Genomic DNA, 26,494 nt, shown 5'->3' on the forward strand with positions numbered 1-26,494 from the left:
ACGGTAGTTCCCCCCACATACGGGGTATCAGCGTACTCAGGACAAATTGGATAACAACTTATGCAGTCCAATTTCAACTGTTACCCTTGGAAAAATACATAACTGGGGGCTAAAATATAATTTTTGTGAAAAAAAAAGATTTTTTATTTTCACGGCTCTGCGTTATAAACTGTAGTGAAACACTTGGGGGTTCAAAGCTCTCACAACACATCTAGATGAGTTCCTTAGGGGGTCTACTTTCCAAAATGGTGTCACTTGTGGGGGGTTTCAATGTTTAGGCACATCAGTGGCTCTCCAAATACAACATGGCGTCCCATCTCAATTCCTGTCAATTTTGCATTGAAAAGTCAAACGGCGCTCCTTCCCTTCCGAGCTCTGCCATGCGCCCAAACAGTGGTATACCCCCGGTATCAGCATACTCAGGACAAATTGTACAACAACTTTTGAGGTCCGATTTCTTCTCTTACCCTTGGAAAAATAAAAAATTGGGGGCGAAAAGATCATTTTTTGTGAAAAAATATGATTTTTTATTTTTATGGCTCTGCATTATAAATTCTGTAAAGCACTTGGTGGGTCAAAGTGCTCACCACATATCTAGATAGGTTACTTAGGGGGTCTACTTTCCAAAATGGTGTCACTTGTGGGGGGTTTCAATGTTTAGGCACATCAGTGGCTCTCCAAACATGGCGTTCCATCTCAATTCCTGTCAAATTTGCATTGAAAGGTCAGACGGCGCTCCTTCGCTTCCGAGCTCTGCCATGTGCCCAAACAGTGGTTTACCCCCACATATGGGGTATCGGCGTACTCAGGACAAATTGTACAACAACTTTTGGGGTCCATTTTCTCCTGTTACCCTTGGTAAAATAAAACAAATTTGAGCGGAAGTAATTTTTTTGTGAAAAAAAGTTAAATGTTCATTTTTATTTAAACATTCAAAAAATTCCTGTAAATCACCTGAAGGGTTAATAAACTTCTTCAATGTGGTTTTGAGCACCTTGAGGGGTGCAGTTTTAAGAATGGTGTCAAACTTGGTTGTTTTCTATCATATAGACCCCTAAAAATGACTTCAAATGAGATGTGGTCCCTAAAAAAAAATTGTGTTGTAAAAATTAGAAATTGCTGGTCAACTTTTAACCCTTAGGGTACGTGTCCACCTTCAGGATGGCCGGCGGTTTGGTCAGAGCGGCAAACCCGCTCCGCGCTAAGCTCTGCCCCCTTCTGTGATGCGATGATGCCTGATGTGTTCATAGCACACATCCGGGATCATCGCACTCCACTTATAGGGCCCTGTGTTGTACCTTGCGGTGACGCATAGTCGCCGCAAGGTATACGGACATGCTGCGATCTTACCACACATAGTGGAGACGGGATTTCATTAAATCCCCTCCATTATGCTGGAACATCTGGACGCTGTGTTTGACATTGCGTCTCTATGCAGCGTCAAACACGCATCGTTTCCTAAACGTGGACACATACCATTAGGGTATGTGCACACGTTAGGATTTCTTGCAGAAATTTTCCTGACAAAAACCGGACATTTCTGCCAGAAATCCGCATGCTTTTTTTCATGCGTTTTTGATGCATTTTTTGTGCGTTTTTTCCAAATGCATAGAATAGCGGGACAAACGCAGAAAATCCGCAAAATTAATGAACATGCTGCTTTTTTTTACCGCGGTGCGTTTTTTTCACGGAAAAAAGCGCATCATGTGAACAAAAAATATGCAGAATGCATTCTAAATGATAGGATGCATAATGTATGCGTTTTTAATGAGTTTTTATAGTGTTTTTATCGCAAAAAAAGCAAAAGTGTGCACATACCCTTATAACTCCCTAACAAAAGAAAATGTTGGTTCCAAAATTGTGCTGATGTAAAGTAGACATGTGGGAAATGTTACTTATTAAGTATTTTGTGTGACATATCTTTGTGATTTAATTGCATAAAAATTCAAAGTTGGAAAATTGCGAAATTTTCAAAATTATTGCCATATTTCCATTCGCCAATTTCCAATAAACGCAAGTGATATCAAATAAATTTTACCACTACCATGAAGTACAATATATTATTATTATTTATTATTATACATTTTTATAGCGCCATTTATTCCATGGTGCTTTACATGTGAATACGAGGCAAATATAGACAAATACATTAAACATGAGCAGATAACAGGCACACGGGTACATAAGGAGGGAGGACCCTGCCCGCGAGGGCTCACAGTCTGCAGGGGATGGGTGATGAAACACTAGGAGAGGGTAGGGTAGGGCAGGTTGCGCGGCGGTTCAGTAACTTCAGGATCACTGCAGGCTGTAGGCTTGTCGGAAGAGGTGGGTCTTCAGGTTCTTTTTGAAGGTTTCTATGGTAGGCGAGAGTCTGATGTGTTGGGGTAGAGAGTTCCAGAGTATGGGACAAGCACGGGAGAAGTCTTGGATGCGGTTGTGGGAAGAAGAGATGAGAGGGGAGTAGAGAAGGAGATCTTATATATATCTTATATATATATCACGAGAAAACAAAGTCAGAATTGCCAAGATCCGTTGAAGCATCCAGAGTTATAACCTCATAAAAGGACAGTGGTCAGAATTGTAAAAAATGGCCTGGTCATTAACGTGCAAACCACCCTTGGGGGTAAAGGGGTTAATGGCCCCCAAACTGTATAATTGCCCCGTCACTGTAATCTCCACACTGTATGATGGCCCCCTAGATATCATCCATATAGCATAATACACCATACCATCATCAATATAGTATAATACACTCCCCATAGGTCTCCATATAGTATAATGCACAGTACTATCATGGAGATGGGTGCAGAGTACATAGAGTGTTTTTGTAAAGCTGTGCACAAGCAAAACCTAATACTGTCCCTCACTACAGCTGCATCATGTCCCTACGGTAAGCAAAGTGGAAATAATCAATAAGAATCTTTAACCAGGAGGAACAGGTCCATGTGGAGGAGGAGGTGGATGTGGTGGTACGCGAAAGAGGTGGAGGAGGAGGTGGCCAACACAGTTTTTTGTATTTTTTATTTGTGCAGCAGGACTCAAAATGAAATCAATGGCAAATAGAGTTGGAAATTGGTTGGGTGCAGGCTGCCCAGAGATAATGGCAAGCTGTCCTTCATGTGAAGTATATTGTCTCGGTACTCTGTATCCCCCCAGCCATGCGCCAGTGATGCCCTTGAGCTGATCCGAGTGTCATCCTGCTGTGTAATTGGCTTTTCCTCCTCTCCACCTTTTCTCCTCCTCATCAACATCATCATCCTTCCGAATCATCCTCTACCTGTACAGTTGGGTACTTGGCTGATATTCAGACAATAACCCATCCTCTGAGCAATTTGTGGGCAACAGATCTGATAACTATGTGAATTTGCTCTGCTCCTCCTACTGCTCCTCTTCCTCCTGTGCCACCACCTCATCCATCATGGCTTGAATCGTTTTTTCCAGCAGGCATATAAATGATATAGTAATGCTGTTGATGGTGTCATCAGTGGCTGGCCATACTGGTGTAATATTCAAAGCAGCACAACACATGCCCCACATGGAGGCCCACTGGTGAAGTGGTGGTGTTCTGCACTGTGACTCATCCACGTCGGCTGCAGCTGAAACTCTACTATTGCCTGCTGCTTGCGCACTCTCTACAGCAGGGGTGGGGAACCTTTTTTCGGCTGGGGGCCATTTGGAAATTTCTACTATCATTCGGGGGCCACACAAAAATGATTACCTTGATCCCAGTATATTTATTCAAACAATTAATAATTACGGTAACTCACCCTTAATGTGACAGCTGGAGCTTCTTCTCTTTGGTGCAGCTGTGATGTTAGGTGATACTGATCATGTTGCTTCTCACAACTACTTTTCTAGGTTTGTGTTGGCCAGGTGAGCAGTCATCTTTTTGTCATAATAAGTTTTGTATATCATATACATCACCATAGGAGACGCTGGGACTACTGCATATAGAATGTAAGCACCAAAGGGCAGGGTCCTCGCCCCTCTGTATCAGTCTGTCATTGTTAGTTTGTTTACTGTAAGTGATATCTGTAACTTGTATGTAACCCCTTCTCATGTAAAGCACCATGGAATCAATGGTGCTATATAAATAAATAATAATAATAATAATATACTGTACATCACATAGGAGACACTGAGACAGCTGTTTATACACCACATAGGAGACACTGGACTGCTGTATATACATCACATAGGAGATGCTGAGACTGCTGAATCTATATCACATAGAGGATGCTGAGACAGCTGTATATACATCACATAGTTACATAGTTACATAGTTATTAAGGTTGAAGGAAGACTATAAGTCCATCTAGTTCATAGCCTAGTTCTAGCCCATAGCCTAACCTAACATGCCCTAACATGTTGATGCAGAGGAAGGCAAAAAAAAAACCATGTGGCAAAGAGTAAGCTCCAAACTGGGGAAAAAAATTCCTTCCAGACTCCATATACGGCAATCAGAATAGTTCCCTGGATCAACGCCCTATCAAGGAATCGAGTGTACATACCCTGTAACATTATACTTTTCCAGAAAGGTATCCAGTCCCCTCTTAAATTTAAGTAATGAATCACTCATTACAACATCATACAGCAGAGAGTTTCATAGTCTCACTGCTCTTACAGTAAAGAATCCGCGTCTGTTATTATGCTTAAACCTTTTTTCCTCCAAACGCAGAGGATTCCCCCTTGTCCCTGTTTCAGGTCTATGATTAAAAAGATCATCAGAAAGGTCTTTGTACTATCCCCTCATATATTTATAAATTAAAATAAGATCACCCCTTAGTCTTCATTTTTTCAAACTAAATAGCCCCAAGTGTAATAGCCTATCTTGGTATTGCAGACCCCCAGTCCTCTAATAACCTTGTTAGCTCTTCTCTGCACCCGCTTTAGTTCAGCTATGTCTTTATTATACACCGGAGACCAGAACTGTGCACAGTATTCTAAGTGTGGTCGAACTAGTGACTTGTATAGAGGTAAAATTATGTTCTCCTCATGAGCATCTATGCCTCTTTTAATGCATCCCATTATTTTGTTTGCCTTTGTAGCAGCTGCCTGACACTGGCCACTGAATATGAGTTTGTCATCCACCCATACACCCAGGTCTTTTTCATTGACGGTTTTGCCCAGAGTTTTAGAATTAAGCACATAATTATACATCTCATTACTTCTACCCAAGTGCATGACCTTACATTTATCCCCATTAAAGCTCATTTGCCATTTATCAGCCCAAGCTTCTAGGTTACATAAATCATCCTGTAATATAAAATTGTCCTCCTCTGTATTGATTACCCTGCAGAGTTTCGTCTCATCTGCAAATATTGAAATTCTACTCTGAATGCCCCCTACAAGGTCATTAATAAATATATTAAAAAGAAAAGGGCCCAATACTGACCCCTGTGGTACCCCACTGCTAACCGCTACCCAGTCCGAGTGTGCTCCATTAATAACCACCCTTTGTTTCCTATCTCTGAGCCAGCTCTCAACCCACTTGCACATATTTTCCCCTATCCCTATTATTCTCATTTTATGTATCAACCTTTTGTGTGGCACCGTATCAAAAGCTTTTGAAAAGTCCATATACACTACATCCACTGGGTTCCCTTGGTCCAATCCGGAACTTACCTCTTCATAGAAACTGATCAAATTAGTCTGACATGAACGGTCCATAGTAAACCCTAGTAAATCCGTGCTGATACTGGGTCATGAGGTTATTCCTCTTCAGATACTCCAGTATAGCATCCCTTAGTGCCCTCCAGGATTTTACCCACAGTAGAGGTTAAGCTTACTGGCCTATAATTTCCGAGTTCAGTTTTTGTCCCCTTTTTGAATATTGGCACCACATTTGCTATACGCCAGTCCTATGGTACAGACCCTGTTATTATGGAGTCTTTAAAGATTAAAAATAATGGTCTATCAATGACTGTACTTAGTTCCTGCAGTACTCAAGGGTGTATCCCATCCGGGCCCGGAGATTTGTCAATTTTAGTGATTTTTAGACGCCGCCGCACTTCCTGCTGGGTTAAGCAGGTGACATTTAATTGGGAATTTTTATCACTAGTCATTTTGTCTGCCATGGGATTTTCTTGTGTAAATACTGATGAAAAAAAGTCATTTAGCATATTGGCTTTTTCCTCATCCTCATCCACCATTTCACCCAGACTATTTTTAAGGGGGCCAACACTATCATTTTTTAGTTTCTTACTATTTATGTAGTTAAAGAATATTTCAGGATTATTTTTACTCTCTCTGGCAATGAGTCTCTCTGTCTAAATCTTTGCTGCCTTGATTTGCTTTTTACAGAATTTATTTAATTTTTTGTATTTATTTAATGCCTCCTCTCTACCTACTTCCTTTAATTATCTAAATGCTTTCTTTTTGTCACTTATTGCGCCCCTTACAGCTCTATTTAGCCATATTGGTTTCCTCCTATTTCTAGTATGTTTATTCCCATACGGTATATACTGTGCACAGGTCCTATCCAGGATGCTAATAAATGTCTCCAATTTTCTTTGTGTATTTTTGTGTCTCTGGATATCATCCCAGTTAATTGCACCAAGATCCTCTCTCATCCGTTGGAAATTTGCCCTCCTGAAGTTTAGTGTCCTTGTAACCCCTCTATTACACATCTTTTTAAAGGATACATGAAAACGTATTATTTTGTGATCGCTATTTCCCAAGTGACCCCCAACCCTTACATTTGCTATGCGGTCTGGCCTGTTGGTTAATATTAGGTCTAGCAGTGCCCCCCTTCTTGTTGGGTCCTGAACCAGTTGTGAAAGGTAATTGTCCGATTATCTTTGCTGGAACTGCAGGTTTCTGTTCCCCAATCTATTTCTGGGTAGTTGAAGTCCCCCATAATAATGACTTCTCCTTGAGTCGCAGCTTCATCTATTTGCTTTACGAGGATATTCTCCATTGCTTCATTTATTTTTGGAGATTTATAACAAACTCCTATCAGTAATTTATTATTTTTCCCCCTCCCCTTTTCTCCACCCACAGGGATTCTATATTTTCATTAAATTCACCTATGTTATCATGCAGGATGGGTTTTAAGATCGATTTTACATATAGACACACCCCTCCCCCTCACTTATCTGTACGGTCATTTCTGAACAGGCTATAGCCCTGCAAGTTAACAGCCCAGTCATGGCTCTCATCCAGCCACGTTTCAGATATCCACACCATGTCATAATTATGCTCCAACAACATTAGTTCTAATTCGTCCATTTTGTTGGCGAGGCTTCTGGCATTACTATACATGCACTTGATGTTCCTCTCTACCTCTATTTCTTAAATTATTAACTGTTCTAACCCCACCCCCCATGCCACCGCCACCCCCAACTTCCTTATTTGTGCCCAGGTCTCTATCTGCACTATCTTCCCCTCCTATACAATGAATACCCTCCCCCCAATTCCTAGTTTAAACACTCCTCCAACCTTCATAGGAGATGTTGGAACTGCTGTACATAAATAACATAGGAAACATTGAGACTGCTGTATATACATCACATAGGAGAAGCTGGGACTGCTGTATATACTGTATATCACATAGGAGATGCTGGGACTGCTGTACGTACATAACATAGGAAACATTATGACTGCTGTATATGCATCACAGGAGACTCTGGGGTCGTATGTATTACAGGAGATGCTGAGACATATTCATCATTGGGGAGGCTGGGGGAATAGACATCACTGAGGGGCTATATACATCACTAAGATGCACAGACAGCACTGGGGGTATATATGTCCCTAGGGGGAATATACATCACTGGTGGGGACACATACATCACTGGGGGATATATACAGCACTGGGGGCTGTATACATCACAGATGGAGATATACAGTACTCTGGTGGGATATACACCACTTTTGGGTAAATGCAGCAATGGGGAATATACACATCACATGGGGGAACATACAGCCCTGGGGGGTATACAGCACTGGGAGAGTGGTGATATGCAGCACTAGGGGGGGCAGGCATCGCCGGGGGAGGTACAGAGATCACCGGGGCGGCACAACGATCACTGGAGGTGGCACGAAGATCACAGGGGGCTCATAGCTGGGGGCACAGAGATCATGGATGGGCACATAGCTGGGTGGCATATAGCTGGAGGGGACAGAGAACACATGGGAGCACAAATATCACAGGAGGTACATAGCAGGGGGCACAGGGATCGCAGGGGCACATAGATCACAAGGGGGACACAAAGCTGAGAGCCATAGATATCACTGGGGTTCACATAGCCGGGGGTATAAACATAAGGATGAATGACCTCAGGGAAATCAAAACGTCCAACACCGCGGAGACACCATCACGTGTTTCTCAACGCAGTGATCCAGAACACTGCCCCCATCCCTTATGGGAATTTTGAAAATGCATGTAGAAAAGCCGCGGAGACAACATCACGTATTTCTCAACACAAGCAATAAATTGCCAGGTCTTTCACTGGGAAGAAACAACCACGGGAAGGGCAGCATCCAAAAAGGAAAACCACCTATGCCAAAACATGGTATCCATCCACAGACAGCTGTTTCGGGGTATTTACCTACTAATAGCCAGTTTCGTATTCCACACTGATGAGAGGCAAATACCCCAAAACAGCTGTCTGTGGATGGATATCATGATTTGGCATAGGTGGTTTTCCTTTTTGGATGCTGCCCTTCCCATGGTTGTTCCTTCCCGGTGAAAGACCTGGCTATTTATTGCTTGCATTGAGAAACACGTGATGGTGTCTCCGCGGCTTATCTACATGCATTTGCATATTTCCCATAAGGGATGGGGGCAGTGTTCTGGATCACTGCGTTGAGAAACACATGATGGTGTCTCCGCGGCTTTTCTACACATTGTCGGGGGGGCACAGAGATAACAGGGGGACATACAGCAATGGGACACAGAGATCACAGGGAGCACATAGCTGGGGGCACAGATCACAGGGGGCATAGAGATCACATTGGGAACAGTTGGGGCACAGAGATCACAGGGGGTACAAAGCTGGAGGGCCCCTAGAACAAAGGGGGACATATACAGTACAGACCAAAAGTTTGGACACACCTTCTCATTTAAAGATTTTTCTGTATTTTCATGACTATGAAAATTGGACATTCACACTGAAGGCATCAAAATTATGAATTAACACATGTGGTATTATATACTTAACAAAAAAGTGTGAAACAACTGAAAAAATGTCTTATATTCTAGGTTCTTCAAAGTAGCCACCTTTTGCTTTGATGACTGCTTTGCACACTCTTGGCATTCTCTTGATGAGCTTCATGAGGTAGTCACCGGGAATGGTTTTCACTTCACAGGTGTGCCCTGTCAGGTTTAATAAGTGGGATTTCTTGCCTTATAAATGGGGTTGGGACCATCAGTTGTGTTGTGCAGAAGTCTGATGGATACACAGCTAATAGTCCTACTGAATAGACTGTTAGAATTTGTATTATGGCAAGAAAAAAGCAGCTAAGTAAAGAAAAACGAGTGGCCATCATTACTTTAAGAAATGAAGGTCAGTCAGTCTGAAAAATTGAGGAAACTTTGAAAGTGTCCCCAACTGCGGTGGCAAAAACCATCAAGCGCCACAAAGAAACTGGCTTACATGAGGACCGCCCCAGGAAAGGAAGACCAAGAGTCACCTCTGCTTCTGAGGATAAGTTTATCCGAGTCACCAGCCTCAGAAATCACAGGTTAACAGCAGCTCTGATTAGAGACCAGGTCAATGCCACAGAGTTCTAGCAGCAGACACATCTCTACAACAACTGTTAAGAGGAGACTTTGTGCAGCAGGCCTTCGTGGTAAAATAGCTGCTAGCAAACCACTGCTAAGAACAGGCAACAAGCAGAAGAGACTTGTTTGGGCTAAAGAACACAAGGAATGGACATTAGACAAGTGGAAATCTGTGCTTTGACCTAATGAGTCCAAATTTGAGATCTTTGGTCTTTGTGCGACTTAAGGTACCGTCACACTAAGCGACGCTGCAGCGATACTGACAATGATATCGATCGCTGCAGCATCGCTGTTTGGTCGCTGGAGAGCTGCCACACAGACAGCTCTCCAGCGACCAACGATCCCAAAGTCCCCGGGTAACCAGGGTAAACATCGGGTTACTAAGCGCAGGGCCGCGCTTAGTAACCCGATGTTTACCCTGGTTACCGTTGTAAATGTAAAAAAAAAAAACACTACATACTTACATTCCGGTGTCTGGTCATGTCCCTCGCCATCAACTTCCCGCACTGACTGAGCGCCGGCCGTAAAGTACAGCGGTGACGTCACCGCTGTGCTGTACTTTACGGCTGGCCTGCACTCACCAGTCAGTGCGGGAAGCTGAAGGCGAGGGACATGACCAGACACCGGGAATGTAAGTATGTACTGTTTTTTTTTTTTTACATTTACAATGGTAACCAGGGTAAACATCGGGTTACTAAGCGCGGCCCTGCGCTTAGTAACCCGATATTTACCCTGGTTACCAGTGAAGACATCGCTGAATCGGCGTCACACACGCCGATTCAGCGATGTCAGCGGGAGATCCAGCGTCAAAATAAAGTGCTGGACTTTCCCCAGCGACCAACGATCTCCCAGCAGGGGCCTGATCGTTGGTCACTGTCACACATAACGATTTCGTTAACGATATCTGTTATGAAAGGCAATTCAGAATCACAATGGATATGGAGGTCAGAGCACATACAGTGAACTGACAATAACCCAAAATAATAGAACGAGCTCTGAGACGTGGGAACTCTGCAGACCGCAATCCCTAAGCCTATCAAACCACACTAAAGGTAGCCGTGGAGCGCTCCTGACCAGAACCTAGGCGCCTCGTCACAGCCTGAGAAACTAGCTAATCCTGAAGATAGAAAAATAAGCCTACCTTGCCTCAGAGAAATTCCCCAAAGGAAAAGGCAGCCCCCCACATATAATGACTGTGAGTAAGATGAAAACACAAACATAGAGATGAAACAGATTTAGCAAAGTGAGGCCCGACTAGCTGAACAGAACGAGGATAGGGAAGATAACTTTGCGGTCAGCACAAAAACCTATAAAAAACCACGCAGAGGGGACAAAAAGACCCTCCGCACCGACTAACGGTACGGAGGTGGTCCCTCTGCGTCTCAGAGCTTCCAGCAGGCGAGAAAAACCAATAAAGCAAGCTGGACAGAAAAATAGCAACAAAATAACATAAGCAAAACTTAGCTTTGCAGAGCAGCAGGCCACAGGAATGATCCAGGGAAAAAACAAGTCCCACACTGAGACATTGACAGGAAGCATAGATCAAAGCATCAGGTGGAGTTAAGTAGAGAAGAAGCTAACGAGCTCACCAGATCACCTGAGGGAGGAAACTCAGAAGCTGCAGTACCACTTTCCTCCACAAGCGGAAGATCCCAGAGAGAATCAGCCGAAGTACCACTTGTGACCACAGGAGTGAACTCTGCCACAGAATTCACAACAGTACCCCCCCTTGAGGAGGGGTCACCGAACCCTCACCAGAGCCCCCAGGCCGACCAGGATGAGCCACATGAAAGGCACGAACAAGATCGGGAGCATGGACATCAGAGGCAAAAACCCAGGAATTATCCTCCTGAGCATAACCCTTCCATTTAACCAGATACTGGAGTTTCCGTTTTGAAACACGAGAATCCAAAATCTTCTCCACAATATACTCCAATTCCCCCTCCACCAAAACCGGGGCAGGAGGCTCAACAGATGGAACCATAGGTGCCACGTATCTCCGCAACAATGACCTATGGAATACGTTATGTATGGAAAAAGAATCTGGAAGGGTCAGACGAAAAGACACAGGATTAAGAACCTCAGAAATCCTATACGGACCAATAAAACGAGGTTTAAACTTAGGAGAGGAAACCTTCATAGGAATATGACGAGAAGATAACCAAACCAGATCCCCAACACGAAGTCGGGGACCCACACGGCGTCTGCGATTAGCGAAAAGTTGAGCCTTCTCCTGGGACAAGGTCAAATTGTCCACTACCTGAGTCCAAATCTGCTGCAACCTGTCCACCACAGTATCCACACCAGGACAGTCCGAAGACTCAACCTGTCCAGAAGAGAAACGAGGATGGAACCCAGAATTGCAGAAAAACAGTGAAACCAAGGTAGCCGAGCTGGCCCGATTATTAAGGGCGAACTCAGCCAAAGGCAAAAAGGACACCCAGTCATCCTGATCAGCAGAAACAAAGCACCTCAGATATGTTTCCAAGGTCTGATTGGTTCGTTCGGTCTGGCCATTAGTCTGAGGATGGAAAGCCGAGGAAAAAGACAAGTCAATGCCCATCCTACCACAAAAGGCTTGCCAAAACCTCGAAACAAACTGGGAACCTCTGTCAGAAACAATATACTCTGGAATGCCATGCAAACGAACCACATGCTGGAAGAACAAAGGCACCAAATCAGAGGAGGAAGGCAATTTAGACAAGGGTACCAGATGGACCATCTTAGAAAAGCGATCACAGACCACCCAAATGACTGACATCTTTTGAGAAACGGGAAGGTCAGAAATAAAATCCATAGAGATATGTGTCCAAGGCCTCTTCGGGACCGGCAAGGGCAAAAGCAACCCACTGGCACGAGAACAGCAGGGCTTAGCCCGAGCACAAATCCCACAGGACTGCACAAAAGCACGCACATCCCGCGACAGAGAGGGCCACCAAAAGGATCTAGCCACTAACTCTCTGGTACCAAAGATTCCAGGATGACCAGCCAACACCGAACAATGAAGTTCAGAGATAACTCTATTCGTCCACCTATCAGGGACAAACAGTTTCTCCGCTGGGCAACGATCAGGTTTATTAGCCTGAAATTTTTCCAGCACCTGCCGCAAATCAGGGGAGATGGCTGACACAATTACTCCTTCCTTGCGGATACCCGCCGGCTCAGATAAACCTGGAGAGTCGGGTACAAAACTCCTAGACAGAGCATCCGCCTTCACATTTTTAGAGCCCGGAAGGTACGAAATCACAAAGTCAAAACGGGCAAAAAACAATGACCAACGAGCTTGTCTAGGATTCAAGCGCTTGGCAGACTCGAGATAAGTCAAGTTCTTATGATCAGTCAATACCACCACGCGATGCTTAGCTCCTTTTCAAGCCAATGACGCCACTCCTCGAATGCCCACTTCATGGCCAGCAACTCTCGGTTGCCCACATCATAATTACGCTCAGCAGGCGAAAACTTCCTGGAAAAGAAAGCGCATGGTTTCATCACTGAGCAACCAGAACCTCTCTGCGACAAAACAGCCCCTGCTCCAATCTCAGAAGCATCAACCTCGACCTGGAACGGAAGAGAAACATCTGGCTGACACAACACAGGGGCAGAAGAAAAACGACGCTTCAACTCTTGAAAAGCTTCCACAGCAGCAGAAGACCAATTGACCACATCAGCACCCATCTTGGTCAAATCGGTCAATGGTTTAGCAATACTAGAAAAATTGCAGATGAAGCGACGATAAAAATTAGCAAAGCCCAGGAACTTTTGCAGACTTTTCAGAGATGTCGGCTGAGTCCAATCATGGATGGCTTGGACCTTAACAGGATCCATCTCGATAGTAGAAGGGGAAAAGATGAACCCCAAAAATGAAACCTTCTGCACACCAAAGAGACACTTTGATCCCTTCACAAACAAAGAATTAGCACGCAGGACCTGAAAAACCATTCTAACCTGCTTCACATGAGACTCCCAATCATCCGAGAAGATCAAAATGTCATCCAAGTACACAATCAGGAATTTATCCAGGTACTCTCGGAAGATGTCATGCATAAAGGACTGAAACACTGATGGAGCATTGGCAAGTCCGAACGGCATCACGAGATACTCAAAATGACCCTCGGGCGTATTAAATGCAGTTTTCCATTCATCACCTTGCTTAATTCGCACCAGATTATACGCACCACAAAGATCTATCTTTGTGAACCAACTAGCCCCCTTAATCCGAGCAAACAGATCAGATAACAATGGCAAGGGGTACTGAAATTTAACCGTGATCTTATTAAGAAGGCGGTAATCTATACAAGGTCTCAGCGAACCATCCTTCTTGGCTACAAAAAAGAACCCTGCTCCTAATGGCGACGATGACGGGCGAATATGCCCCTTCTCCAGGGATTCCTTCACATAACTGCGCATAGCGGTGTGCTCAGGCACGGACAAATTAAACAATCGACCTTTTGGGAATTTACTACCAGGAATCAAATTGATAGCACAATCACAATCCCTATGCGGAGGTAGGGTATTGGACTTGGGCTCATCAAATACATCCCGCTAATCAGACAAGAACTCTGGGACCTCAGAAGGAGTGGATGACGAAATTGACAGAAATGGAACATCACCATGTACCCCCTGACAACCCCAGCTGGACACCGACATGGATTTCCAATCTAATACTGGATTATGGGCTTGTAACCATGGCAACCCCAACACGACCACATCATGCAGATTATGCAACACCAGAAAGCGAATAACCTCCTGATGTGCAGGAGCCATGCACATGGTCAGCTGGGTCCAGTATTGAGGCTTATTCTTGGCCAAAGGCGTAGCATCAATTCCTCTCAATGGAATAGGACACTGCAAGGGCTCCAAGAAAAACCCACAACGCTTAGCATATTCCAAGTCCATCAAATTCAGGGCAGCGCCTGAATCCACAAATGCCATGACAGAATATGATGACAAAGAGCAGATCAAGGTAACGGACAGAAGAAATTTTGACTGTACAGTACCAATGGTGGCAGACCTAGCGAACCGCTTAGTGCGTTTAGGACAATCAGAGATAGCATGAGTGGAATCACCACAGTAGAAACAGACCATTCAGACGTCTATGTTCTTGCCGTTCAACTCTGGTCAAGGTCCTATCACACTGCATAGGCTCAGGTTTAAGCTCAGGTAATACCGCCAAATGGTGCACAGGTTTACGCTCACGCAAGCGTCGACCGATCTGAATGGCCAAAGACATAGACTCATTCAAACCAGCAGGCATAGGAAATCCCACCATGACATCCTTAAGGGCTTCAGAGAGACCCTTTCTGAATATTGCTGCCAGCGCAGATTCATTCCATTGAGTGAGCACTGACCACTTTCTAAATTTCTGACAATATACCTCTATCTCATCCTGAGCCTGACAAAGAGCCAGCAAATTTTTTTCTGCCTGATCCACTGAATTAGGCTCATCGTACAGCAACCCAAGCGCCAGGAAAAATGCATCGATATTACTCAATGCAGGATCTCCTGACGCAAGAGAAAACACCCAGTCCTGAGGGTCGCCGCGCAAAAAAGAAATGACGATCCTAACCTGTTGAATTGGGTCACCAGAAGAGCGAGGTTTCAAAGCCAGAAATAGTTTACAATTATTTTTGAAACTCAGAAATTTAGCTCTATCTCCAAAAAACAAATCTGGAATAGGAATTCTCGGTTCAAGCAAAGAATTCTGGACCACAAAATCTTGAATATTTTGAACTCTTGCCGTGAGCTGATCCACACATGAAGACAGACCTTTAATGTCCATTGCTACACCTGTGTCCTGAACCACCCAAATGTCTAGGGGGAAAAAAAGACAAAACACAGTGCAAAGAAAAAAAAATGGTCTCAGAACTTCTTTTTTCCCTCTATTGAGAATCATTAGCACTTTCGGCTTCCTGTACTGTTATGAAAGGCAATTCAGAATCACAATGGATATGGAGGTCAGAGCACATACAGTGAACTGACAATAACCCAAAATAATAGAACGAGCTCTGAGACGTGGGAACTCTGCAGACCGCAATCCCTAAGCCTATCAAACCACACTAAAGGTAGCCGTGGAGCGCTCCTGACCAGAACCTAGGCGCCTCGTCACAGCCTGAGAAACTAGCTAATCCTGAAGATAGAAAAATAAGCCTACCTTGCCTCAGAGAAATTCACCAAAGGAAAAGGCAGCCCCCCACATATAATGACTGTGAGTAAGATGAAAACACAAACATAGAGATGAAACAGATTTAGCAAAGTGAGGCCCGACTAGCTGAACAGAACGAGGATAGGAAAGATAACTTTGCGGTCAGCACAAAAACCTATAAAAAACCACGCAGAGGGGACAAAAAGACCCTCCGCACCGACTAACGGTACGGAGGTGGTCCCTCTGCGTCTCAGAGCTTCCAGCAGGCGAGAAAAACCAATAAAGCAAGCTGGACAGAAAAATAGCAACAAAATAACATAAGCAAAACTTAGCTTTGCAGAGCAGCAGGCCACAGGAATGATCCAGGGAAAAAACAAGTCCCACACTGAAACATTGACAGGAAGCATAGATCAAAGCATCAGGTGGAGTTAAGTAGAGAAGAAACTAACAAGCTCACCAGATCACCTGAGGGAGGAAACTCAGAAGCTGCAGTACCACTTTCCTCCACAAACGGAAGATCCCAGAGAGAATAAGCCGAAGTACCACTTGTGAACACAGGAGTGAACTCTGCCACAGAATTCACAACAGATATCGTTGCTATGTCACAAAAAGCAACGATATCGTTAATGATATCGTTATGTGTGACGGTACCTTAAGAAAATGTGAACAGATGGACTCTACATGCCTGGTTCCCACCGTGAAGCATGGAGAAGGAGGTGTGATGGTGTGGGGGTGCTTTGCTGGTGACACTGTTGGGGATTTATTCAAAATTGAAGGCATACTGAACTAGTATGGCTACCACAGCATCTTGCAGCGGCATGCTATTCCATCCGGTTTGCGTTTAGGTGGAACATCATTTATTTTTCAACAGGACAATGACCCCAAACACACCTCCAGGCTGTGTAAGGGCTATTTGACCAAGAAGGAGAGTGATGGGGTGCTACGCCAGATGACCTGGCCTCCACAGTCACCAGACCTGAACCCAATCGAGATGGTTTGGGGTAAGCTGGACTGCAGAGTGAAGGCAAAAGGGCCAACAAGTGCTAAGCATCTCTGGGAACTCCTTCAAGATTGTTGGAAAAACCATTCCCGATGTCTACCTCTTGAAGCTCATCAAGAGAATGCCAAGAGTGTGCAAAGTAGTCATCAAAGCAAAAGGTGGCTACTTTGAAGAACCTAGAATATAAGACATAATTTCAGTTGTTTCACACTTTCTTGTTAAGTATATAATTCCACATATGTTAATTAATAGTTTTGATGCCTTCAGTGTGAATGTACAATTTTCATAAACATGAAAATACAGAAAAATCTTTAAATGAGAAGGTGTGTCCAAATTTTTGGTCTGTACTGTAGGTGGAGGGCACAGAGATCACAGGGAGCACATAGCCGGGGGCACAAAGATCACAGGGGGACATATAGCAAGGGGGCACAGAAATCACAGGGGGGCACAGAGATCAAAGGGGGCACATAGCTGGGGGCACAGATCGTAGGACGCCATAGAGATCACATGGGGAAACATAGGTGGGGCACAGAGATCACAGGGGGTACAAAGCAGAAGGGCACCTAGATCAAAGGGGTACATATAGCTGGAGGGCACAGAGATCACAGAGGGCACATAGCTGGGGGCACAGATCACAGGGGGGCATAGAGATCACATGGGGAAACATAGCTGGGGCACAGATCACAGGTGGTACAAAGCTGGAGGGCACCTAGGTCAAAAGGGGAGATATAGCTGAAGGGCACAGAGATCACAGGGGGCATATAACTGGGGGCACATAGCTGGGGGCACAGATATCACAGGGGGACGTATAGCTATGGGGCACAGAGATCACAGAGGGACACAGAGATCACAGAGGGGCACATACCTGGGAGGCACAGAGATTACAGCGGGCACATACCTGGGAGGCACAGATCACAGGGGGAATATAGTTGGGGGCACAGAGATCACATGGGGGCACATAGCTGGGGGGCACAGAGATCACAGGGGGCACATAGCTGGGGGCACAGATCACAGGAGACCATAGAGATCACATAAAGAAACAAAGCTGTTGGCACAGAGATCACAGGGGGTACAAAGCTGGAGGGCACCTAGATCAAAGGGGGACATATAGCTGGAGGGCACAGAGCTCACAGGGAGCATATAGCCAGGGGGCAGAAAGATGGGGAAACATAGCTGAGGGCAGAGATATCACAGGGGGACATATAGCTATGGGGCACAGAGATCACAGGGGGGGCACAGAGATCACAGTTGGACACATACCTGAGAGGCACAGAGATCACAGGGGGCACATACCTGCTAGGCACAGAGTTCACAGGGGGCATATAGTTGGGGGCACAGAGACAGAGATCACATGGGAGCGCATAGCTGGGGGAACAGAGATCATAGGGGGGCACAGATCACCAGCAGACTGACACAGAGCTGCCGGAACAGAGATCCCTGGGAAGGCACAGAGCTGCCGACACAAAGATCGCTCTGAACTCTCTGGCAGCAGCTCCTCTTCCAGGACAGGAGGAAGAGAGCGCATTGGGCGCTAACCCCATCCACTACGGCACTAACCCCGCCCAACCTGATGATGTCATCATTCATTGTGCAGGGCAGGCAGCATTCTGTAATGAGTGCTGCATGCTGTGCACTTGGGGGTTAAAGGGCTGGCAGCCGACAGGATACAGCTGCCGCCCGAGGATTGCAGACTCCGAGGACCTTCCTGCGGGCCGCATGAAAAGTCACAGGAGGTTTCTCACCCCTGTTCTACAGCATATGCAAGGTGAAGTTTAACCTTGTTGGTATGTTGCATATCAGCCAATGAGAGGGAAGGTAGAAGAGGCGCTGCAGCGCAGGCGAGAAGCAGCAGGGTGAGAACACGTAAAGTGCGCACACGCTGCCAGCATTTTAAGCAGCAGATCCTACATGTGTGATAAGATTTTAAGAAGCTCTGCACCACAAAGTTTAGCACATGCACCAGGCAAGGGATGTGCATCAAACCGGCTAGGACCAGAGCTGCTGAGAGATTTCACCTGTTATCGCACACCACAAGACTGGGCAAGAGGTTTACCAGCAGCAACCACTCATCTGTCTACTGTTTCATCCCAGTCCACAAGTCCTACACATTGAGTGATTTATCCCCAAACAGAGAAGTTTAAAAACAGCCTGCAGTCGTTTCCCTCTTGCTGTGCTAAAGTTGGTAGTGCAGGTCTTCCTGTGACTGAATGATGAGGCGGTGGAGGAAGAAGAGTAGAAGGAGGAGGGAACCTGGGCAGATAAATGTACAGCAAAACTAGGTTGTGGTAGGACATGAGATAGAACGCCTTCCATCGCGGTCCCAGCTGCCACTACAATTACCCAGTAGGCAGTAAGGAAGATGTAACATCTCTGGCCTTGCTTACTGGTCCACTTATCGATGGTTATGTGCACTGATGGGGTTACACAGTGCACACTTGATTTGGTCAGCAACTTAGTTTGTGAAGGGCAGGAATGGTCCACCTGGAAAAGTAGTGGCGGCTGGGAACAGCGTACTGTGGGACAGCCACCGACATAATTTTTTTAAAACTGTCTGAATCCATCAGCCAGAATGGCAGCATTTCAAGGGCCAGTCATTTTGAAATGCTGTCATTTATGACCATGGCTTGTCAGTGGCTAGGTTGAAAACTCCTCTTTCTCTCGAGGATTTTGGGGATGGAAAGCTGATCACCTCCATGGGATATTGTGGAGATGCTGGGTGACATTGGTAGTAGTGGTGATGTTGTCACATCCTCTAAATGTGAGGAGGCAGGTGGCCCTGTTGATCGTGAGCAGGAGGAAGAGGCTGAGACTGCAGCAGAAGAGGGACAAGGATAAGCCTCAGATTTGTCATGGTTTTTAAAGTGTGTACTCCAATGCACCTCATGCTTGGAATTCAGATGCCTCATTATACAAGAGGTGCACAGGTTCAGAACATTTATGTCTCACTTTAGGATCTGACGGCAGGGTCTGACAGTGTGAAACCACTTGTCGCTTGTCATCATCACATTCCCTGAAGAAATGCCACACCAGGGAGCTCTATTGAGCTGTTTTTGATGTGCTTATAGCAGCGGTGCGGTGGGCATTAGCTGCCGATGTACTTGCTAAAGGCTGCCCACTGTGCCTTTGCACCCTGCTCCCTCTTTTGCTGTGGTGTTGTGGCAGCATGGCCACCTCCTCCTCCTCTGAACTGTGCATGTCACTAGGATGGCCTCCACTCCATGTGGGGTCTAGATCATCCTCCCCCACATAATCTTCCAGTGACTCCTTAACCATGCCCTCTTTGCCAGTCTGCACACTGCATAAAGACGCTGCAGTTGGCAACTGAGTTTTGTCATCAACTGACATGTGCTGCCATGGTCCACTGACCGTGCGCACTATCCCTCCCTGTTCTCATCATTCAACCTAACAAACGGTTAGGCTCTTCCACTTCTTCAGCAGGGGCAGGTGGATGAGACACAGAACCCCAGCCAGCAGAGTCATGAAAAAGAACAGACTACTGCATGACTTTAGGCTGAGACTGCTTGTCTTGCTGTTATTTGCAAGGGGGTGAGGTGGAAGCCGGATGACCATGGTTTGCAGGTGCCATCTGTGCACTTTCTGCACTGGACAGGGCAGAAAATACTGCAAAGGAACTGAAGCCACTCTCAGGGATCCAATCTGACACCTTTTCAACATCTTATGGCCTCACCATTTGTACAGTGGCATTAGGGCCTACAAAAGGATGCATAACGTTCTGTCGCCTGCATGCATCAGAGGAAGGTGTTGTAATTGTGCACGTAACAGATACAAAATTACCACGTACACTCCCTGCTTCAACTACACCTCCACCAGCAGTTACACCATCACCAAAGCAGACATGGCCACATCCCTTATTTGATGCTCTCCTTATTTTTGGAAGCTGAATTTGTAAACACTACTTGCCAACATATGGCACAAGACTAGATTTATTTATTTGTAACATTACTAGAAAAAAACACAGCGGTCCTGAAAACATATGTCTTTGGCCTAAAAATGACAAGAAGACTGCCAATTATTTATTTCCTAGACTCATAAAAACCACACCAGCCCTGAAAAATTAGTTGTGGGGCTTAGAAATGGCAACAAGAAGTCTGATGCGATATATTGATTTGAAAAAATACTAGAAAACAGACACCAGAACTGAAAAAAAGTATTTTTTGTGCCTAGAAATGGCAGCAACATAGCTAATGTGATATATTATTTTGAAAAAGTACTAGGAATAGATATGAGAGAGCTTGTTCCGAAAATGTTTACCAATCTCAAATTCGGCATGAACATTGCACATTTGGATTCGTGTTGGTATCCTCAAGCAAAATTTGGCCAAAGTTCGGTAAATGATCGAGTTTCCACTGATCCTTTTGCTAGGATTTTGGCTAGGATAGTGGTGTGACGTGTTTGATGAGGGGATGGGCTGGGGAGCGGTCAGAGGAGTGGTGGACTATTATTCATTTTCTTTTTAATTAACTTAATGTGTGGAGATTCTTTTAGTCAATCAGGGCTCAGAAACCATCCACAACATCCAGATGCAAGGGCTTCTGTCATTGGCTGCCAAAGTCACCTTTCCCTCTATATATAAAAAGTGGACATGTTTTTGCGCCATTTTGTTAGTGTAACAGCGCAGAGAGGCTGTATCTGCTGCTACTGCAAGTAGTCAGATAGTTTTCTAGCTGGTTTATTTTCAGCTAGTTCAGCTAGATAGGATCCTGTGTCAAATCGACCTTCCACCATCTAAATAGTTTTTGCTTATAGTGTGGTGCAGTCATGAGTCCACATTTGAGAATCTAAATCATTTGTGCTAATAGTGTGGTGCAGCCAGGAGTCCATATTTGAGAATCTAAATCTTTTCTGCTAATAGTGTAGTCAACCTAGGAGCCCACATTTCTGAATCAAAAACCTTTTTGCTAATAGTGTTTTCCAGACACCAAGAGACATTTCTGAATCTAAATCATTTCCGCTAATAGTGTGGTCCAAACACCAGGCCACATTTCTGAATCTAAATCCTTTCTGCTAATAGTGTAGTCCAGACAAAAGTAAACAGTTTAGAATCTAAAGGTACCGTTACACTAAACAATTTACCAACGATCACGACCAGCGATACGACCTGGCCGTGATCATTGGTAAGTCGTTGTGTGGTAGCTGGGGAGCTGTCACACAGACAGCTCTCTCCAGCGACCAACGATCCGGGGAAAGACTTCGGCATCATTGAAACTGTCTTCAACGATGCCGAAGTCCCCGGGTAACCAAGGTAAACAGCGGGTTACTAAGTGCAGGGCCGCGCTTAGTAACCCGATATTTACCCTGGTTACCATTGTAAAAGTAAAAAAAAAAAAAACAGTACATACTCACATTCCTGTCATGTCCCCCAGCGTCAGCTTCCCTGCACTGTGTAAGCGCCGGCCGTAAAGCAGAGCGGTGATGTCACAGCTATGCTCTGCTTTACGGCCGGCCGGCGCTGACAGTCAGTGCGGGAAGCTGACGCTGGGGGACGTGACAGAAATGTAAGTATGTACTGTTTTTTTTTTTTTTACTTTTACAATGGTAACCAGGGTAAATATCGGGTTACTAAGCGCGGCCCTGCGCTTAGTAACCTGATATTTACCCTGGTTACCAGTGAACACATCGCTGGATCGGCGTCACACACGCCGATTCAGCGATGACAGCGGGTGATCAGCGACCAAAAAAAAGGTCCTGATCATTCCCCACGACCAACGATCTCCCAGCAGGGGCCTGATCGTTGGTCGCTGTCACGCATAACGATTTTGTTAACGATATCGTTGCTATGTCACAAAAAGCAACGATATCGTTAATGAAATCGTTATGTGTGAAGGTACCTTAAATCCTTTCTGCTAGTAGTGTGATAAAGCCAGGAGTCCACATTTCAGAATCTAAATCCTTTGTGCAAATTGTGTGGTCCAGCCAGAAGTGTACATTTCAGCATCTAAATCCTTTGTGCTAACTGTGGGGTTCAAACACCAGTCAATATTTCAGCACCTAAATCTTTTATGCTAATTCTGTGGTCCAGCCACACTATCTCAGCAAATAAATACAGATTGTTAATTTACTGACAGGTGACTAACATCCAACATGAGTTGGAGAAAGCGAGGTCAAAGGGGGAATAGGCTTGGTTTTCAAGGTGTATGTGGGATAGGTGGTAATGTTACGGAAAGCTCTACTGATCAAATAAAGGCTCATCCTATCCAAAGACAACTGAAAACTTCTGTTCCTGGATGGGCTACTCAACTCCCTTTCTTTGGAAGCCGCACAGTGGCACACCTTGGATATGAAAGCCAGAAAGAGCATGTGCTCCAGTGGATGGAAAGCGCTGCATCAAGTGGCCTCTCCTGCTCTTCCACCACCTTAAGATCACACACAGTCCAATCCTCAGATGTGGCACCCCATTTACCATTGACTCCCCTCTTCTCCCGCTTCACAACTCTCCAACCACCAAACTGTCCAAGAGTACAAATAGTATAATTGTACAGCATTTCTAGCTTAAACATTGATCAGTAACAGGTGTTTGAGTGACAGGTGTAGGCCTGGTGCTCTGAGAGCCATGCCAAATTCAGGCAACACATATGAAAGAGACCTAACTTGAAGTCAAAACATTTTCAAAAATTAGAGGCAGACACCAGGAAACATGGCATCAATTTACCCATAGTAGAAATTTTATAATGGCACAGCAGCAGTCAGACATGGGCCATTAATGAGGCAGGATGTGGGCCAGCATTTACAGCTTTGAAATTAAGTTCAAATTAAGAGGTGGGTGAGGGATCAGCGTTGTGCTTCTGTACTTGGAGTCCTAATATCTCATGTAGGAGCACAAACTGCTTTTTGGCTCAGTCACACTCATGTGGCACAAGTATCAGCTTTGCAGACTATTATTGTTTAAAAAATATAAGGATAGTAACACAGGTAGTTCACTGAAATAAGCGCAGGCCTGCCGGTATGGGAGCCCTACTGTTGCATGCAACACACATGAAGGAGACCCAACTTGGAGTCCAAATGTTTCAAAGCATTAGGGGCAGTCAACACTAAAGTGGCATCAATTTCCCCACAGTAGACAAAAGTACAATGGGCCTCTGACACCCCTTCCACTACAGGCAACCCACAAAATGAAGACACAACTTGGAGTCCCCACATTTCTAAAACTTTTTAGAAACATCATCAACAGTAGAATCAGCAGAAACAGAAGCTAACCCAGGCTATGCAAAATGATATACTGCACCAGGGCTCATTGCTGCCACCACTCTGCACCATGTGCAGAGTGGAATTCCACCGTGTTGGAACATCACATATCAACTGCTTAACCAGTAGCCTGAAAGATCTCTGTAGTAATGCAAGTCGATTACTGAGACCAGTCAAAAACAGCAGACATGTCCACTTCCGTAACAGATGATGGGCTCTCACTCACCCCAACTGTAGCGGGTAAAGAAATGGAGGTTGTGCAGCTGGAGACCTGTGATAATACACTTGTCATGTGATAGAGGAGAAGATGCAGCAGATGTGGTTAATGGGGTGGCAGGTGATTGGCGAGGCCTGCTAGACTGCATTTTAGCGTAGTGAGATTCCCAGACTAATGCATGTTGATCCCACATGTGTCGGATCATTCATGTAGTAGTCACGTTATTGGAATTTTTGCCTTTACTGAGACTATTTTTACAAAGTTGGAAGATATCAACATGATTTGCATCATCCTTATTGGTTTAAAAAAAGGCCCAGGCTAGGCAACTCTTGCTGCCCATGCAAACTGTAGACCTGCAACCGCTGCTGGCCACAGAGTTGTGGCTGAGGATACAGTGCTTGTCATGGTTGCATCACTCCTAGTCTGTGCAGCAAGCTGCAATGTAACGTCCTCATCTTCTTCATCCTCCACCAGTTAGTACAGTCCACACACACCTCAGGTATCTGAGTCTTATTAGTATCACCTCCACCCCCCAGGTGTTACCATCTGGTGACGAGGGTTTGGATTCTGCTTGGACCTTACTTCGCCTGCTCCGAATCCAACTGAAAAAAATTGGGGGCAATGGTGCAGATGCTTTTCTCCTCTTGCATCTGAATTTTTAGAACAGACCTCTGATGTCCATGGAATAAAATGTGTGAACAGCTCTGCAGACTCACCCATAGGTTGTTCACCATAGTCAGTTGGGCAGATGAAGAGTTGTGATGCGAGGGGAAACAAGTGTAATTGGTGTGCCACCTCTGAAGACTGCACTGTGTGTGATGTTAAGGTGGCGGAAGAAGAGAAAAGGCCACTTGATGCAGCGCTTGAGAGCCACTGAAGCACATGCTCTTTCTGGCCCTCATCTACAAGGCGTAGATGAGTACTTTCCGCAAGCTAGATGCCTCGAGGTAATCCTGGACTCTGATCTCTCCTTCAAAACACATATCTATGCCCTTTCCACTTCCTGCTGACTACAGCTCAAAAATATTTCTGGATCCATACATTCCATACATTTCTTAATCAAGAATCTGGAAAAACCCTAGTCCATGCACTCATCATATCCTGCCTTGAATACTGCAACCTCCTTCTTTGTGGCCTACCTTTTAACAGTATTGCACCCCTCCAGTCTATCCTAAGCTCTGCTGCCCTACTAATCCACCTATCCCCCCTATTTCCCGCGCTCTCCTCTATGTCAATTCCTTCACTTGTCCCTCATTACCCAAACACTATAGTTCAAACCCTAACCATGACATACAAAGTCATCCACAACCGGTCTCCTCCATAAATCTGAGACCTAGTCTCTCAGTACTTACATGTATGCAACCTCCGATCCTCACAAGATCTCTTTCTTTACTCCCCTCTTATCTCCTCTTTGCACAATCGCATACAAGATGTCTATCGTACATCCCCTCTGCTCTGAAACTCTCTACCCCAACATAGCAAACTCTAGCCAACCATGGAAACCTTCAAAAGGAACTTAAAGAACCACCTCGGCCTACAACCTACAGTAACCACCGTTCCACCATACCACTGCACGACCAGCTCTACCCTCACATACTGTATCCTCACCCATTCCTTGTAGACTGGTCCTCTCTCCTCCTGTACTATTAATCTTGTTTTTATTATGTATACACCTTTTCACATGCAAAGCACCATGGAATAAATAAAGGGAGTCGAGTAGCCCATCCAGCAACAGAAGTTGTCAAAATGCTGTGCAATTATACTATTTCTGCTCTGAGGAAATTGATACTACTTTAGTGGTGTGTGGCAATAATTTTTGAAATATTTGGACTCCAAGTTGGATTTCCATCATGTGTGTTGCCTGAATTTGGCACGGCTCTCAGAGCACCAGTTGTACACCTGTCGCTCATCCACCTGTTACTGTTCAATATTTAACGCCATTACCCCCAAGGGTGGTTTGCACGTTAATGACCGGGCCAATTTTTACAATTCTGACCACTGTCCCTTTATGAGGTTATAACTCAGGAACGCTTCAACGGATCCCAGTGATTCTGACAATGTTTTCTCGTGACATATTGTACTTCATGATAGTCATAAAAATTATTTGATAGTACCTGCGTTTATTTGTGAAAAAAAGGAAATTTGGCGAAAACTATGAAAATTTCGCAATTTTCCAACTTTGAATTTTTATGCAATTAAATCACA

The sequence above is a fragment of the Ranitomeya imitator genome, chromosome 6 (assembly GCF_032444005.1).
Source record: "Ranitomeya imitator isolate aRanImi1 chromosome 6, aRanImi1.pri, whole genome shotgun sequence".
Taxonomy (NCBI): Eukaryota; Metazoa; Chordata; class Amphibia; order Anura; family Dendrobatidae; genus Ranitomeya; species Ranitomeya imitator.